At 37.0% G+C, this 19,062-nt stretch overlaps 1 pseudogene; it reads left to right on the plus strand.

Annotated features, from left to right (window-relative positions):
- Positions 1–2,364: 2,364 nt before the first annotated feature.
- LOC145812835 (disease resistance protein RPV1-like) lies at positions 2,365–6,182 on the plus strand (annotated as a pseudogene).
- The last annotated feature ends 12,880 nt before the right edge of the window (positions 6,183–19,062 follow it).

A 19,062-nucleotide genomic window follows, 5' to 3' on the forward strand; every position in this document is an offset into this window, starting at 1 on the left:
TCATGTGCTATTACTTATGATAAGCATTTATGTTGGCTAAAACCACTTTGGACATCAAGCAATCTTGATGAATTCTTCAGAGGCTTCTAATATTCTTTATGGCGTTGTGTTGCAGAATGTTTCTGAGTTTTATGGCCTTGATATCCTTGTATGCTTCTATTTACAGAGCGTGATATACGCTCATGCTTAAACACTCTTTAGTTTCTCCACAAGAAGAAGGAAACCCTCAATATGGTATGATATTCAGCTGATCATGCTCTAGCATACTTTTTGTTAGTTAATAGTGGTTGAACATATATTGCTATGTTATATTTAATTAAGGGTTTAACTAAAATAAGTTTTTTTGGAAAATTCATGTCTAATTAAAATCTTTTGTCGGACTGTCTGGCTAAGGCAACTAATTAATTTTGTTGTCTGTACTTTAAATCTGGCATGCATATAAGCCTTTTAAAATATTTGAATTGTCTAAGCCAGCGCATCACCTATATATCAAAACAAACCCAATTCCCAAACTGCCCCCGAACCACCATACAGATGTCACGGCCACCTTCCCCATGACAAATAGGACCTGTAATAACAGACGGAATACAATTATCACGTGTAGGTTGGGACTTACAGCTGAAAATGCCTTAAATCTTAATTGAAAGAAGGCATTAACGGGGCGAAACAGCGAAACAACCCCCGAAGCACCATACCAATGTCACAGCCAGCTTCCCCATGACAAATAGGACCTGTGACAACATACGAAATGTAATTCGGGCACGTAGGTTGGGAATTAGAGCTGAAAACGCCTTATAGTTAACCGAAAAGGGGCGTTAACGGGGCGAAAATGCAAAACAGCCCCCAAGCCACCATACGGATGTCACAACTAGCTTCGTCACGACAAATAGGACCTTTGACAACAGACATAATGTAATTAGCACGTGTAGGTTGGGAGTTAGAGTCAAAAACGCCATAAACTTAACCGAAAAAGGGTGTTAAGGGGGCGAAAATGCAAAAGAGCCTCTGAACCACCGTACGGATGTCACAACCAGCTTCCCCATGGAAAATAGGGCCTGTGACAATAGACAGAATGTAATTAGCATGTGGAGTCTGGGAGTTAGAGCCGAAAACGCCATAAACTTAACCGAAAAGGGGCGTTAAGGGGGCAAAAATGCGAAATAGCCGCCGAACCACAGTATGGATGTCACAGCCAGCTTCTCCATGACAAATACGACCTGTGACAACCGGCGAAATGTAATTAGCACGTGTAGGTTGGGAGTTAGAGCCGAAAACGCCTTAAATTTAACCGAAAAGGGCGTTAGGTGGGTGAAAATGCGAAACGGCCCACGAACCACTCTACGGATGTCATAACCAGCTTCCCCATGACAAAAAGGACTTGTGTTATGATTTCAGGTGGCCTTTGTTTAATATATTTTTTTCCTATTTTTGTTTCACTCTGGGACAGTCTCTAATATTTTTGTAGAAAAAGAGAGCATGCTGTGCTTGGGTTTTTAACTTATTTTCCTTACTTCACCACAAGAAGCAATAGATTATTTGATCCATGACCTCCACCATTTCTTGATTTTTCCACAGCTTCTGCAAGTTTTGCCCCTTTGGCTACTTCAACTGTGGTTATGTAAAATTTCTTTTATCTTGAATGGAGGGACCCTCAGGGAGCAATTTTTGACTGGAGTCTTAGGCATTGTCAAGAAATTGAATTAGGGTGTTGTGTGTCTTTGTACTATTTGAAATGACTGAGTGGTTTTCTCAAACTGTTAAAATGATTGATGTCTATTTTCACCGCATACAAGATTCCAATGAATGGTCTCATCCTCATGATATTTATTTCTATAATCAATTTGTTGGTTGCATCATTGACTACATATTCTTATCAATACAATTGACTCCATATTATTTGTCCATTTTGTGCCAAGTCTGCAAACCACCTTTGCTCTACGAGACTATGACAACTTTGGCGATGGAAAAAACTTTAAAAAATAAAAATAATGAAAGAAAAGGAAAGGAAAGATAGTATAACGCAATATTGGTTTAGTCCTTTTAGGTATTCATATTGTATTTGATCATTAGTTTTGCCAAAAGGTATTTTCATTACTATGGACAATTGCTGCATCAGCAAAATATGCTACAGGATTATGTGAGGACAGGTTATATCACTGAGCTTTGATTTGTTGCTTCCTAATCTTGTTGTAGGTGTTCGCCTTCTGTTTTTGTAATTAAAAATTCTTTGTTAAAGGCATATGTGCCATTGTGCTGCTGGTAAAATGCTTTGTATCTTGTCAAATTTTTTGTTTTTCCTTAATTGTAAAGAAATGCATGCCTATACTGAGTAGTTATAGATCACAAGGTGCATGTGTGAGTGACATGATAAACATGCTTGTTTCAGGAACTTATTATGCTGCAGTCATTGAGAATTGCACTGATTTTGTTGGTCGTGTTGTGGTTGTGGATGTTGGTGCTGGTAGTGGTATTCTGTCTTTATTTGCCGCTTTGGTTGTCTAAGTTTTATCTGTGTTTGCGCATGAAAATATTCTGACATAATAGATTTATCTTTGTCTGATGGTCTTCTAGAATTCTATCCCAACTTCACCCTCTCATTTTCTCTGCCTCACTTTTTTTCTCATATCAGGTTGGTGCTAAACATATTTATGCAGTGGAAGAATTTGAAATGCCAGCATATGCCGGTAAACTCACTGTAGTCACAACCATAGATCACCTTTCGATGAAGCTTTGGTTTGAATCAATCCTTCCTCATCTGCTACAGTTACAAGTTGAACCATTCAATTCTTAATTGTGTATTTTGTGTGCTGCGAAAATGATGAACTTGCTTGATTTCAGTTCTGAATTCGAATTATTATTATTATTTTCTGTCATTTTAGATTGGCGCATGTGTGTGGATTTTAGCTTGTTGTATTTTGGTGAATTTCAGATGTGCTTTGTAGAAGACTATAGTATTTGATCCAAGCATTGGTTTTTCTGTGCTGCGAAAATGAAGAATGTGTATTTTCTATATCCAAATTTTTGTCATCTCTTATGTAATTTGTGAAAGAACAGCTTTTACTGATAGAAAACCAGGAAGCAGAGAAGAATAAGAAAGATAGAAAAATGAAGAACTAGATTTTATTACTAATTTCTTGAGAGAGAAAACAATACAACTCAGGTTTTATATATTCTGAGTCATATTGTGTTGATTTTGTGCAAACATATACAGCTGGATCCTGCTGGATCCTGCTGGTTTTAAGAAAAAGATCTAAATAATATGAGAAGAAAAATTCTCAGACTGATTGTTACCTGAAATTGAGAAATGTAGAACCCATCTCCAAATTTTTTGGTGAAGAATTCAGTTGGTTTCATAGGGGAATTTGGTCTATAAGGAACACTGAAGTTAACAAGAGCTTTGACTCTCTTTGGTCTGAATAAGCAAAGGTACCAAGCAACTTGAGCACCCCAGTCATGCCCTATCACAAATGCCTATATAACAACACAACAACACTCTGTTACATAAACTTCATATCCCAAATGATTTGCTTGTAGCACTAAACTGAATGTGAACTATATGACAACTAATCTAGATTTTTATGCCTTTAGTTGAACTATGGGGTATGATTGTAGTACCCAATTTTGCATGGTGATAGAACTAGGGTCAGACTTCTCTATACCTGTTGTGAAAATTACGTTTTCTCTTACAAGTTACAAGTCCGTGGTAGATTGGATGATCACATAGATTAGACTGGATGATTCTGTGATTTAAAAAAAGTTGAACTCTAAAACTATTTCTTGTTCCAATTGGCCTGATTTGGTATGAGTTGAAATAGTCTTTTTTTTTTTTTGGGAGGAGGCGGAGATTACTAAAAAAATCCTTTGTCAAACCTCACGTCATAGTATCAAAAGAAATTTATGGGAAAACATGAAGATATCATTATTATTTTACTTTTTCAATTCTGTGCCAGAACATTTATTGTAACTTGTAAGTTAGAGTTTGTGAGAAAAATAACTTAAATAAATTAGTTATTCTGAAATTAGCAAATGGATACTTTGCTTAATTTAAACAAAGGTCTCATCTTGATTTTAGTTACATGAAACATTTTTATTCTTGGATGAAGCATCATATTTGTGTTACTATTAGTTTATGATTTTGTGCCACTCAACCCCCATAAGCCTATTAGATTACTGTATATGCATTTGTCCTTGTGACATTTGCTAGATGATACCTTGAATTTAGCATTGCGTCATAGGCGCTTCAAGAAATTACAAGCAAATTGAATAGATTATTGCGTCATAGGCGTTATTAGTTTTTTTTTTTCTGTCACTTAGCTTTTTGACCTTAGGCTTTTTCACTAGATAACTAGTTCATGCAAGCTTTTGGTGGCTCCACTAGGTGTAGTTTGGGTTCTTGTGTTGCTGTGTATTAAAAATAAAAATAAAAACTTACATTTTCTGGTTCTATTATATGACTAATTTGTTAGGGAAAGTCAAAGTTAATATTTAGAATACCCCTCAAGACATGATAGTTTATTGATAATTCTACCAGAATGCTTGAGGATTTTTTTATTTTAAATTTTTGCTAGGTAATGTAATGGAAACAACAGTTAAACCATATTTTGGGGAGTACTATTGACCAGTGGCTCCTTCACCAACCCTTTAGACCATATTGTATCTTGTGCACACACATGTAACACCCGCTAGGCAGAGTTGGTACTTTTGGTTTTGGACGGGATTCTCTTTCTTTTTTTTTATTTCTTATGCGATTTAACTGATTCCATTGTGACAAGCAATGGAACTTTAGTTTGGTTATTGATGGATGCCATTTTCACATGCCATTTTGATATATATAAGTTTGAGTCATTGAATGCTTTTAGGTTCCATTCTTTTCTTCCCATATTTTTGTGAGGCTACGCAAGGCTGGGAGCTGGAGAATGTAATGATTTAAACCATTTTAAGATGTTATAATCTATAATCAATGGGCTTCCAAATAGCGACTTCAATTATGGAAAGTAGCAGTGTCATTGTACATGATAAATAGTGTGCATAAATTGGTTTCTTTAGGATTGAAACTTTTTTAAGGTTGCATTTCATTTTATTTCTGCGTTTCATTTTCTGGAAAGAGAAGAATATTAACATGTTGAAAAATCCAAATGCTATTTGATACAGATTAGGGGAACAATTAGAGAGAGGAGTTGAATAGATTACTTGTAGGTTGCGAAAAGAAAAGCTATTTGATCCAAATGCTATTTTAAATTTTTGCTAGGTAATGTAATGCCCAATTTTCACTCTCATTTTTACTTTCTTGCCCAATTTCAAATTGTACTATTTTATTGTCATATTCATGAGATCCTGAGTATCCTAGATTGCTTTTTCTCAACTGGATTTTTTCCCTTCTACATTTATTGCCCCCCACACGTTCATTAGAGTATTTTTGTATAAGTCTTAATGATTACAGTGGAACATGAAAATTGTTTACAACCAAAACTTGTTTATAACCATTGCAAAAATTGTTTATAACCAAAACTTCGACAAATTGGAAGGTAGCAGTTTTCCTGCAAATATTAGAGAAACTGCAAAACAACCTAATGGTTTGGTTTGTTTGTAGAGACAACTTGTTTCAGATATTCTGAAGTGGAATAAGGAAAGAATATACTGTGTTGCTGAGGGAGTCAATAAGATTAAAGATGCTATGTGCTTTAAAAGAGTTCTAGTTGTTCTTGATGATGTTGATGATTTGGACCAAGTAAATGCATTATTGGGGATGCGAGATTGGCTTCATCCAGGAAGTAAGATTATGATAACTACTAGACATGTGCAATTGCTAAAGGCTGATGAAGTGTACAAGTCGTATGTGGTTAAGGAATTGAATGATGATGAAGCACTTTGTCTCTTTAGCCAGCATGCCTTTGGACAAGACAAACCTATTGAAGCTTACATGGAGCACTCAAAAAGGGTAATACATCACTGTGGTGGCCTTCCGCTAGCTCTGGAAGTCTTGGGCTCTTCTCTGTCTGGTGAAACTATTGATGTGGAGAGAAAGTGCATTAGCAAAATTAAGAACACATTTTCCTGAGAAAATTCATAATGTGCTTAAAATAAGTTATGATTCTTTAGATGATCATGAGAAAAATTTATTCCTTGATATTGCTTGTTTCTGTAACACCTGCCTCTTACTTCCTTGTTATTTTTATGGTTAATATTAATTGTGTCTTTATCTACACCCTATATGCTTATTTATGTGCATCATGGTTGCTATTAGATACGTTCCTTATGAAAAAGACTTGTTTGATTCGTTAAATGGTAAGGTTATGAATTAACTAGTGGACCAAGTGCTTAGAGCCTAATTTTCCATGATTAGAAAGGAAGAGTTTAGTTAGCATTTTGTAGGTGTATTTCTAATTTAATAGAATTAACTAAGTTAATGAAGTCAATATTCCATAGTTTGGTATGGATGCTTACATCTTTGTTTTGTTTATTTATATTTATATATGTATTGGTGTTGGACAAAAAGAGGGAGAGATAAGAGAGTGTGAGAGTTTTCTAGAGAGAAAGAAGAGAAGTGAAAGAGGTGAAGGAGATCTTGAGCAAATTGGTTAACTTAGCTCCTTGAGGTACCATTTCTTTCTAATCTCTTGCATAAGGCTAATTTTCACCTTGAACTCATGGGGTATGAGAAACAAATGGGAAGCTTGAAAGCTAGGGTAGTTAATTAAATTAAAAACCCTAACAAGAAGAAGTCTCCAAATTTTGAAGAAATTAGAGCTCATCTATTTGATCTTGCTTGACCTTAAGTTAGGTTTCTATAATTTTGGTGAATCATTAAGCTTCACCTAATTTTGAAGCTGTTGATGAAATTTTTGAGCTTGAGGTTGAATTTAAAGGTCTACTTTTGAGTGGAACATGAAAATTGTTTGTGTATCATGATTGTTAAATTTTGGTCTTTAATTTGAGCAATTTTGAGTTTTATTTTGTGGAGTTTGGAACCCCAAAAACAGAGCTGAAACTCGGTTTTGGAGCACCCAGAACCGCACGTGCGGCTGGGGAGCCTACACGTGCGGGAGAGCATCGGCGCACGTGCGGCGGGTAGGCCCGCAAGTGCGGAAAACAGGGGTGGAGGATGATGCATTCTGTAATAAAAGCACGTAAGGGCGCACGTGCGGAGGGGGTCCTGCACGTGCGGCAGCTTTGCAGCCTCGGTTTCATTTTTCTGTGTTATTTTCCCCATTCTCGAGCCTTTGTCACCATAATTTACATCTATAATTAGTGTTCATTTGCAATGTAAAAGCATCTAACAAGGGTGACCGACTTTTAAACCAACGAACGCTTAAGCAATGAAACTAATTAGCTAGTTCTGTGGAAATTAAGTGTTCTATGCTTATATCTGTTTGTGTAGGTCAACCACCTCATTCCAGCCGTCTGCAACACGAAACGGACTGTGAGTAACACTGCTGTGTAAATATGTTTAATCTTGATTATCTTATTCTGCTTCGAACTTATATTTATCTTGAAGGATTCCTATGATAATGAAAGATGATTTTACCATGATTCTCAGTGTTTGCCATTTGGTACCATTAACACTTATAGATCCTGTAACGCCCTCAAAATAACACAATATAAACCCACATTCTTGACACGCATAGACATAAGTGGATAAAGCATATTTCTATTTATTAGAGTATTCATTACAAAAGTATTACATGTTGACATCAAAAGTAAATGCCCTACGGGCTTACAACTTTCCAAGCCAACACTTGGTTACAAAAAAGAGAGTACTAACTCAAAACACAAAATAAGCCCTTGGCTTGATTTACATGTAACACACAAAATAATCACAAAAAAGAAGCCTTCAGCTTCTACAACCTCCCAAGCTACATCCTTGGAGGCGGCATATCACCTGGACCTGAAAAATGATGTCCCATATAGGGTGAGCCAACGCCCAGTAGAGATATGCTAAACATAATATGAGCAATAACTAAAATATTAGCATTTGATAAATGTTTAACTCATATAAACCAACATACAACACAATCCAAATCCATGACAAGTATGTCCATGATCCTTTCCAATATTAACAATTTAAATGAGATTATAACTCATAATAAAACACTTCCATACTTCACAATTCACATGAGATAACAACTCATATTAAAACACTTCATACTTCATAAATGATACACAGATTTGCTGTATCAATGGAGTCCATCCCCTATCTCCTCCCAAATAAAATCCGGTTTAGGAGTCCATCCCTTATCTCCTCCCAAACCGTGGAGTACATCCCCTATCTCCTCCCACATAATACAATGTATATAAACAATTATCACATACACGATCAATCAATACACAAATTCGATGTATTATTCCAACCGTCATATTCAATGACATATTCAACTGATTAGTTTTATTTCACCTAATCATCATGCAGTGTCTATAACAATCAAGACTATCCTCCACCGATAGCCCAAAGCAATTATTTCTAAACTAAAAATAAATGCATTAAATAGATAATTTATCAATAATTTCAAAGGTGAGTGATTAAACAATCCAACTACACCATTTCATCTCATAACTACCCAATTTCATTATTTCCAACTCAATTTCATATTTCCATATCTTTCCAAAATTTATTATATAAATTAATAAATTAAAAAGTAGGGCTTTTCTCCTCCCTTTTCCAATATTGACCCAAAGGCTCAAATATCATTACTAATCATCAATACCATCATTTTAAGACCCAAAATACACATGAATGAGTCATAATAACAAAACCCCTCTTTTATATCTTGAAACCCTAACACCCAAAATTGCTCAACTCCAACATTAAATCAAAATGACCAAAAGTTTATGTCAAAGATCATAAAAATGAGTAGTTATCCCTACCTCAAATGAAGAGACTCAAAGAAGATGAAGAAGAAACTCGGATGTGCTCCAACCCACAATTTTTTCAGATCAAAACGAAGATCAAGGGAAGCTCCACACTTAATACAAAGGAACTAGGGTAGAAGATCACTAGAACTAGATGTATTTATAGAGAGAAGATGTAGTCTAGAGAGAGAAACTCTCAAGTTATTCATTCAATGAACTTCATTAAATTGATTAATGTATCTCATACATTCATGATACATAATGCATCTTCTATATTAATGAATTCATTAGATAGATTAATATATCTTACATATTCATAATAGATAAATAATGCATCTCTAAGATTCATTCATAATAAATCCATCACATTCAATGTATTAGCATTAGTCTTCTATACATTGTATATATAGGTGCAGTCATCAATGATTAGTCACCATCTAATTGATGTACATGTATCTTACATAATGAGATAAATCTAGTATAATCATGCATAAGTTTCGAAAAGTTAGAGAGAGAGAATGGCCCGAAAAAGTGATCCAAAAAACTGTTTTTCGGATTGATATACAAACAGGTCCGCTCGAGCGTTAAGCCCAAAATCTGGACATCAACCATTGGTTTCCAAACAAAACCAACCTGTTTCAAACCTGCCCAACACGACCTAAGACTCATATACAAAGAGTAAATGACAGAAACGGGAATAAGACAACAACAAATCCACGGAACCGAGTCCGGAATACAATTAAACAATGAAGGGAAAACTGGGATTGCTATAACCTCCCCCCCTTAAAGAATTTTGTCCCCGAAATTAGATAAATAAGTTTCAAAAATATGATTTCTCAATTCTCAACGATATTACAATTCAATATTTATCGACTTGACTCATTATCGGTCGTTCCATCTCTTTTCATGAGGCAAATTACAACATATGTTACAACATGTGTTATCAACATGCATTCCCTTGAAATTCACAAATTTCAACACAAGTTTTCCACAGTTCAATTACATATTCAATGCCAACAATGTATTTGCATTTCTAAAACAGAATTAACATATGCAATGTTAAAATAAACTTCCATTTCCGGACCATATTCAATGGCTATAACATTTTCACAATCTAAAACATATATAATGTTTCCAGAATCCATTCACAAACAAAATTCCCAATACATGGTTAATCATTAACAAACAAGTCCGGGCATTTCCCACGGACTTCTAACTCACGTTCCCAAGTGGCTTCTTCCACTTCGTGATGCTTCCACAAAACTTTTACCAAGGGTATCGTCTTGCCTCGCAAGACTTGATCTCGCCTATCCAAGACCCGAACCGGTCTCTCCTCATACGAGGCATCCTCATCTACCTCTAAGTTGGTCCAATCCAATACATGCGATGGATCCGGCTCGTACTTTCGAAGCATACTAACATGAAACACGTCATGCACCTTGGACAACTATGGCGGTAAAGCTAAATGATATGCAACCTCCCCAATCCTCTCAAGGATCTCAAAGGGACCAATAAACCGAGGAGACAACTTCCCACTCTTCCCAAACCTCATCAAACCCCGCCTAGGTGATATTTTCAAGAAGACATGATCACCCACCTCAAATGCCAAAGGCCTCCTCTTACGGTCGGCATAACTCTTTTGGCGACTCTAGGCTGTAACAAGCCTCTTACAGATAAGCTTAACTTTCTCCGTCGTTTCCCTCACCAACTTCGGGCCCAACAAAGGTGCATCACCCACCTCGGCCAAACATACTGGAGACCTATACGGTCGGCCATATAAGGCCTCAAACGGTGCCATATCGATACTCGATTGGTAACTGTTGTTGTAGGCAAACTCCACCAAGGGCAAGTGCCTCTCCCACGACCCACTAAAGTCAAGAATACAACTTCGAAGCATAACCTCGATGATTTGAATAGTACGCTCGGACTGCCCGTCAGTCTGAGGATGATAGGCCGTACTAAAAGTCAACTTAGTCTCCAAGGCACTCTGCAAACTCTGCCACAACCTAGCAGTAAAATGAGGATCTCTATCTGAGACGATCGACACTGGGACTCCGTGCAACCTCACTATGTCCCGAATATACAAGTCGGCAAGATGATCGACTGAATCTCTCACGCGCATAGGAATGAAGTGCGCCGACTTAGTCAACCGGTCTACAACCACCCAAATAGCATCACTACCCCGCTGAGTCCTCAGAAGACCTACAACGAAGTCCATAGTGACATGCTCCCATTTCCACTTGGCAATAGGCAAGGGTTGCAACAAACCCACTGGCCTCTGATGTTCGGCCTTCACTTGCTGACAAGTAAGGCACTTAGACACGAAAACTGCCGCATCCTTCTTCATACCCCACCACCAAAACTGGTGACCCAAATCACAATACATCTTGGTGCCTCCCGGATGCACCGCAAGGCGTGAATGGTGAAATTCTCGGAGTACTTCCTCTTGGCAAGACTCCGGCACAAACAGACGGTCTCGGTATCTCACACTCAGGTCGGGATACACAGTCAAACCCTTCTCAACCTTTCCACTGGAGATCTTCTCTCGGAGGGATTCTACCTCAAAGTCACCTCTCTGTGCCTCTAACACGCGACTCACAAGTGTAGGTTGCGCAACAATAGAAAACAAGGCCACAGCCTCAACAGATTCGCCCAGAAGCAAATCAAACTCGCCAAGTGCACCCAACATCTCCTACTCCCGGATGGCTATACAAGCTACATCACTAATGGATTTTCTGCTAAGGGCGTCGGCCACAACATTGGCCTTCCCCGGATGGTAATGCAACTCTAAATCGTAATCCTCGATAAACTCCATCCACCTCCTATGCCTCAAGTTCAAGTCTTTTTGTGTAAACAGGTACTTCAGACTCTTGTGATCTGAGAACATCTCAAATCTCTCACCATACAGATAGTGCCTTCAAATCTTCAAGGCAAAAATCACAGCCGCTAACTCTAGGTCATGTGTAGGGTAATTCTTCTCGTGTATTTTCAACTGACATGAGCCATAGGCTACCACTTTCCCTTCTTGCATCAACACACAACCCAAACCCTCTCGTGAGGCATCACAATACACTGCATAACCCAAACCTCTCTCTAGAATAATCAAAACCGGAGCGGTGGCAAGTCTAACTTTCAACTCTTGGAACGACTTTTCACAAGTCTCACTCCATACAAATTTGACCCCTTTCCGTGTCAATCTAGTCAAAGGTGAAGCTAGCCTGGAGAAATCCTTCACAAACCGGTGGTAATACCCAGCTAATCCTAGAAAACTGTGGATCTCAAAAATGCTCTTAGGTTGTGTCCAATCCTGCACTGCCTTAATCTTGGATGTATCAACAGACACCCCTTTCCCGGAGACTACATGGCCTAAGAACTTGACCTCTCCTAACCAGAACTCACACTTCCCAAACTTAGCATATAGCTTATAGGCTCTAAGCAACTCAAGCACCACTCTCAAGTGTTTCTCGTGCTGCTCCTCAGAAGGTGAATAAATCAGAATGTCGTCCGCGAAAACGATTACAAAACGATCTAAGAATTCTCGGAATATCCGGTTCATCAAATCCATAAACACTGCCGGTGCATTGGTGAGCCCAAAAGGCATCACCAGAAACTCATAGTGGCCATACCGCGTACGGAATGCCGTCTTTGGAATATCCTCCTCCCTGACCCTCAACTGATGGTAACCTGATCTCAAGTCTATCTTAGAGAAACAATGAGACCCTTTCAACCGGTCAAATAGATCATCTATACGGAGCATAAGGTACTTGTTCTTAACCGTAGCCTGATTCAATTTTCGGTAATCAATACAAAGTCTCAAAGCCCCATCTTTCTTTTTAGCAAAGAGGGCCGGTGCTCCCCACGGCGAAACACTAGGATGAATAAAGCCCTTATTTAGCAACTTTTGGAGTTGAATCTTTAACTCACTCAACTCGGCTGGGGCAAAACGGTAAGCTGCCATGGAAATCGGTGTCATGCCAGGCACTAAGTCAATGAAAAACTTGATCTCTCGATGGGGTGGAAAACTAACAAGATCCTCGGAAAAGACGTCCGAGTACTCACAAACCACTCTCGGCAACTCAATCTGGATCTCATCACGCTCACTACTCATAAGGCTAGCGAAAAGACCACTAAGCTCACTCTGCCCTCGCGGATCATACACCGGTGGCAAAACACTACCAACCCGATTCCTCAAGAAATGAAAACAATCCCCACTCAAGGTACATACTGTGACCCTCTGGCGGTAACAATCAATAACAGTCTGGTATGACGATAATCAGCCCATACCCAAAATTACATCAAAACCCGACATTGCCATAACTACAAAAGAAAATGAAAGTCGGCGATCAGCTACCTCTATATCGCACCCTCTACAACCTTGTTTCAAAATCAACTCACCCCTAACAGGTGACACAACACAAATAGGAGATGCTAACTGCACCAACTCTAAACCCAAAACAGATGCAAATGCAGCAGATATAAAGGAATGAGATGCACCCGTATCTATAAAAACCGAAGCTATTTCACTCGCGTTCTAATACTTGGACAACAATAATTCATTCCACGTAAGCACATAATCACATAAGCACTTACGAATTTCATTTCCAGATAATGACAGTCCCGTGGCGTTGCTAGAGTTCCGGTTAGAAACAACATTGATCAAGTGCTTTTCCAACAAGACTCATAGAAACCCAAGGATCCAATCAACATCCTAGAAACTAAATCCCATACCCAAGTAGTCACGTAAACATGTTATCACATAAGCATATAACATCATACATCTAAGTCTCTAACAAGCGAGACAAACCCATTGTGATACTAATCACTTCCCACGTATCCAAAGTATTCAAACCCAGTACGCTCTGATACCAAGTTGTAACGCCCTCAAAATAATACAATATAAACCCACATTCTTGACACGCATAGACAAAAAAGGATAAAGCATATTTCTATTTATTAGAGTATTCATTATAAAAGTATTACATGTTGACATCAAAAGTAAATTCCCTACGGGCTTACAACTTTCCAAGCCAACACTTGGTTACAAAACAGAGAGTACTAACTCAGAACACAAAATAAGCCCTTGGCTTGATTTACATGTAACACACAAAATAATCACAAAAAAGAAGCCTTCAGCTTCTATAACCTCCCAAGCTACATCCTTGGAGGTGGCATATCACCTGGACCTGAAAAATGATGTCTCATATAGGGTGAGCCAATGCCCAGTAGAGATATGCTAAACATAATATGAGCAATAACTAAAACATCAGCATTTGATAAATGTTTAACTCATATAAACCAACATACAACACAATCCAAATCCATGACAAGTATGTCCATGATCCTTTCCAATATTAACAATTTAAATGAGATTATAACTCATAATAAAACACTTCCATACTTCACAATTCACATGAGATAACAACTCATATTAAAACACTTCATACTTCATAAATGATACACAGATTTGCTGTATCAATGGAGTCCATCCCCTATCTCCTCCCAAATAAAACCGGTTTAGGAGTCCATCCCTTATCTCCTCCCAAACCGTGGAGTACATCCCCTATCTCCTCCCAAATAAAATTCAGTTTAGGAGTCCATCCCCTATCTCCTCCCAAACCGTGGAGTACATCCCCTATCTCCTCCCACACAATACAATGTATATAAACAATTATCACATACACGATCAATCAATACACAAATTCGATGTATTATTCCAACCGTCATATTCAATGACATATTCAACTGATTAGTTTTATTTCACCTAATCATCATGTAGTGTCTACAACAATCAAGACTATCCTCCACCGATAGCCCAAAGCAATTATTTCTAAACAGATAATAAATGCATTAACTAGATAATTTATCAATAATTTCAAAGGTGAGTGTAAACAATCCAACTACACCATTTCATCTCATAACTACCCAATTTCATTATTTCCAACTCAATTTCATATTTCCATATCTTTCCAAAATTTATTATATAAATTAATAAATTAAAAATTAGGGCTTTTCTCCTCCCTTTTCCAATATTGACCCAAAGGCTCAAATATCATTACTAATCATCAATACCATCATTTTAAGACCCAAAATACACATGAATGAGTCATAATAACAAAACCCCTCTTTTACATCTTGAAACCCTAACACCCAAAATTGCTCAACTCCAACATTAAATCAAAATGACCAAAAGTTTATGTCAAAGATCATAAAAATGAGTAGTTATCCCTACCTCAAATGAAGAGACTCAAAGAAGATGATGAAGAAACTCGGATGTGCTCCAATCCACAATTTTTTCGGATCAAAACGAAGATTAAGGGAAGCTCCACACTCTATACAAAGGAACTAGGGTAGAAGATCACTAGAACTAGATGTATTTATAGAGAGAAGATGTAGTCTAGAGAGAGAAACTCTCAAGTTATTCATTCAATGAACTTCATTAAATTGATTAATGTATCTCATACATTCATGATACATAATGCATCTTCTATATTAATGAATTCATTAGATAGATTAATGTATCTTACATATTCATAATAGATAAAAAATGCATCTCTAAGATTCATTCATAATAAATCCATCACATTCAATGTATTAGCATTAGTCTTCTATACATTGTATATATAGGTGCATTCATCAATGATTAGTCACCATCTAATTGATGTACATGTATCTTACATAATGAGATAAACCTAGTATAATCATGCATAAGTTTCGAAAAGTTAGAGAGAGAGAATGGCCCGAAAAAGTGATCCAAAAAGCTGTTTTTCGAATTGATATACAAACAGGTCCGCTCGAGCGTTAAGCCCAAAATCTGGACATCAACCATTGGTTTCCAAACACAACCAACCTGTTTCAAACCTGCCCAACACGACCTAAGACTCATATACAAAGAGTAAAGGACAAAAACGAGAATAAGACAACAACAAATCCACGGAACCGAGTCCAGAATACAATTAAACAATAATGGGAAAACTGGGATTGCTATAGATCCCTTAGTTCCATCTTTCAGAACTCCTGTTTAATGTGAGGTTGACTATCAAACCTGATTTTCGATCTTATGACCGCCTGTTCGGTCTTCTTAACCGTCTGTCTGGTCCCCATGACCGTCTGTTCGTCCTTTCTAGACCGCCTGTATTTGCTGCTTTTGGCACACACCATGTGAAATGTTATGCTTTTTAAATATTGAATAAGCTTGTTTAGTTTGTGTGTTATTTTACATTATAATTGTCATTCATAATCTCCTCACTCAGTTGTTATTCACTGGGTCTAGCTCACATTTTGGCATGCCTTGTAGGTGATCCAGCTCAGGAAAATACGTAATAGCATCGGTCTTACTTGAGTTTTGCCAAGCCAACTATTGAGCCTCATCGCGAGGTTCCCCACCTACTTAAGTTTGAACCAAGCCGATGTCCACCCTTTTGTTATGCATTCATGTGTTTGGTCATGTGGTTTTTAATGTTAACTGTTGTCATAGGAGTATATTTCTCCCATTTTCCTTATATTTTTCTGACGAACGTGTAATGGCTGTTGTACTTATGCGTGTATATATGTGTGTATATATATATGCATAGCAATGTCATCTGAATGCACAGCTCAATGGACGTTTTGTTTTTACATAATAGCTTCCGCTAGCACCCTTTTGTTTGCTTTGTCAGTTAGGCCTTTAGTAATCACAGATTACTGGCCGGTTACGATCCTAGACCTATGGGGGCGGGTTGGGCTCGTGACAGTTTCTTTGTTGGAAAGGACAAAGATTACTCAATTAAAATACTAGAGGAATGTGATTTCTCCATAACAATTGGTATTCAAAATCTCACTCATAGAGGTCTCATAGAAGTTAATAAAGATAACAACAAGCTGATAATGCACTAAGTGCTTAGAGACATGGGTAAGGAAATTGTTCGTCGGGAATCACAAAAGGAACCTAGAAAGCGCAGTAGAGTGTGGTGTCATAAGGATGCCTTCAATGTGTTGAGGGATAAAACTGTAAGAATTATGCTTCTCTCTCTCTCTCTCTCTCTCTCTCTCTCTCTCTCTCTCTCAATGAAGGCATAGATTTAGTGCCTTTGATTATTTTTCTTAATTTGTAAATATTCATGGCTTGGCCTCATTCCAAGGTACGCCTTTCAATTATTTTCTTCTTCTCATTATGCATGCACTTTGATGATTGATCAGTAATTAATTTTGTTTTGCTTGATTCTTCAGGGAAACTATGAAAAGAGTCCAAGAATTAGTTCAATTTGGGGGATTTTTGGACATTAGATACTTGCAAAGGACACTAGCTAAAGAATTTCAGCAAATGGAATCTTGGTATTCCTTTCTCCCATTCACATTTTTTTTGGCATACATGATCTTCACTTAGTCTCAATAGAAACTTTGTAAGAAATAATGGCAATTTATTTCTAAGGCTTCTGACGAAAGGGAAGATTTAGATTCTTTTTTTAAATATTGATCTTCACTCTTTCTTCCATCAAACATTAAAATAAAGAGTAATATTCAATGGAGAACACAATGTTGAAGTAATTGTTGCTCATTTATGTTACATGGACTTTGATACGGTTGTACGGATATGTGTCGAAGCATTCGATTTATCTAATTTCCATTTCTATTCATGTAGGGACACCACAAAATATTCATGTTTCTTAATATTCTTTTTGTTTTTTTTTAATGTACTAAGTTGGAATCGTGATTTCAAGGTGACATAGAGCATTCCACGCATTACATGGAAGCTTCATGCATAATTATATGGCAAACTAGAATTACAAGACATTTTTTGGGTAAATGTCCAATTACACACAATGGACACCTAAGTATCATAGACACGGGCATGCCTACACGTCGGTTTCCAAAAATTGTAGGACACCACGCGTTTGGGATACGTTAAAATTTTATTTTTGAAAAATATATTATATATCATAAATATATATATGAATATTTTATTCAAAGATAATGGAAAATATATAACATGACACTAATCACATTAAAAAACTATATAGTTCATAACTTAAAAGTCAATATATCATTCAGTAATAATTACATTCTAAAGAATACAAAACAAATTATAGAACATTGTAATACACATGATGTATTCATTTTATAAATATTTCCAAACATATTTAGAATGCATAAGTTGTGTTTTTTTAAGAATGTAGGACATTGTTATTGAAAAAAATTCATCACATAGGAGGTATTTGGAGGGTTCAAAAAGTGTCGCTGAAGTATCCACGAAGTTTTGGTGAAGTGTCCACTGTCATGGATTTGTTTTTTTAATTAAGACACTTTGAAGAAGTGTCTGAAGAGTGTCGGTGTCGGACACGGATGTTGGACATGACACGCTTCCTGTGCAGAAGTGTCCATGCTTCTTAATTGAACACATATCCCATACGCTTACCCAAGTGTTGAGTGTCCAAAATGGATACACATTTAGAAGAGTTCGTTCTCTAGTCTTTCTTAAAAAATTAGGATTTTTTTCTTTCTTTCTTTTACTCTGAGAAAACTTAACTGAATGGTCATGTGGCTTGTTTCTAGTTATTAATGCCTTATATCATCACTCCACATTGGCAGTTTCAAGCAGGCCTTCGAAGTGCCCTTTACTACAATTTCCAAGAAGATACTTTTTGAGGATTTGTTGTGACTGTTTCTAGTTGCATCTTCACCAAAATCTGCGTCCTTAAGTTTTCCTACATCAGTATCATACTACCAGGTATGTCCTTCAGCACATAAGGTTGTCTTTCAAATTTGATACATGCTAGGTTGCATGATAAATTGAATATCTGTTTTTCTTTGAAATTCGTGGAACTTAATACAAGTTTTCTTTGTAATTCCTCTTTTGTATGTTTGAAATAGTTTTCGTTTTCTTGTCATCATGGAATTTATTAGCCATGCGTTGCTGATAAAAAATAAAAAATTTAAATAATAGCTATGACTATGAGTTGGTGCATTGTTAAAAAAATTTAAAAAATAAATAAAAAAATATACCTTCTTAGTTGACCAATCAAATCATCTTAGTTGCGTTGATATCATCGTAAGTGGATGGTCTAAAGAACTAGATCTCTATCACCTTTTGTGCTGGAAGGGGTGGCTATCAATCAAATTTTGAATAAGATTACAGACGCTTTATTTTCTACCGTTTACTCACAATGGGAGTGGGGCTCATATCTTCAATTGGTGTGGACCCCAATCCACCCATTTTGCCATTTATGTTTATGAGATGTT

This window comes from Camellia sinensis, chromosome 2 (assembly GCF_055761805.1).
Source record: "Camellia sinensis isolate YWXY chromosome 2, ASM5576180v1, whole genome shotgun sequence".
Taxonomy (NCBI): Eukaryota; Viridiplantae; Streptophyta; class Magnoliopsida; order Ericales; family Theaceae; genus Camellia; species Camellia sinensis.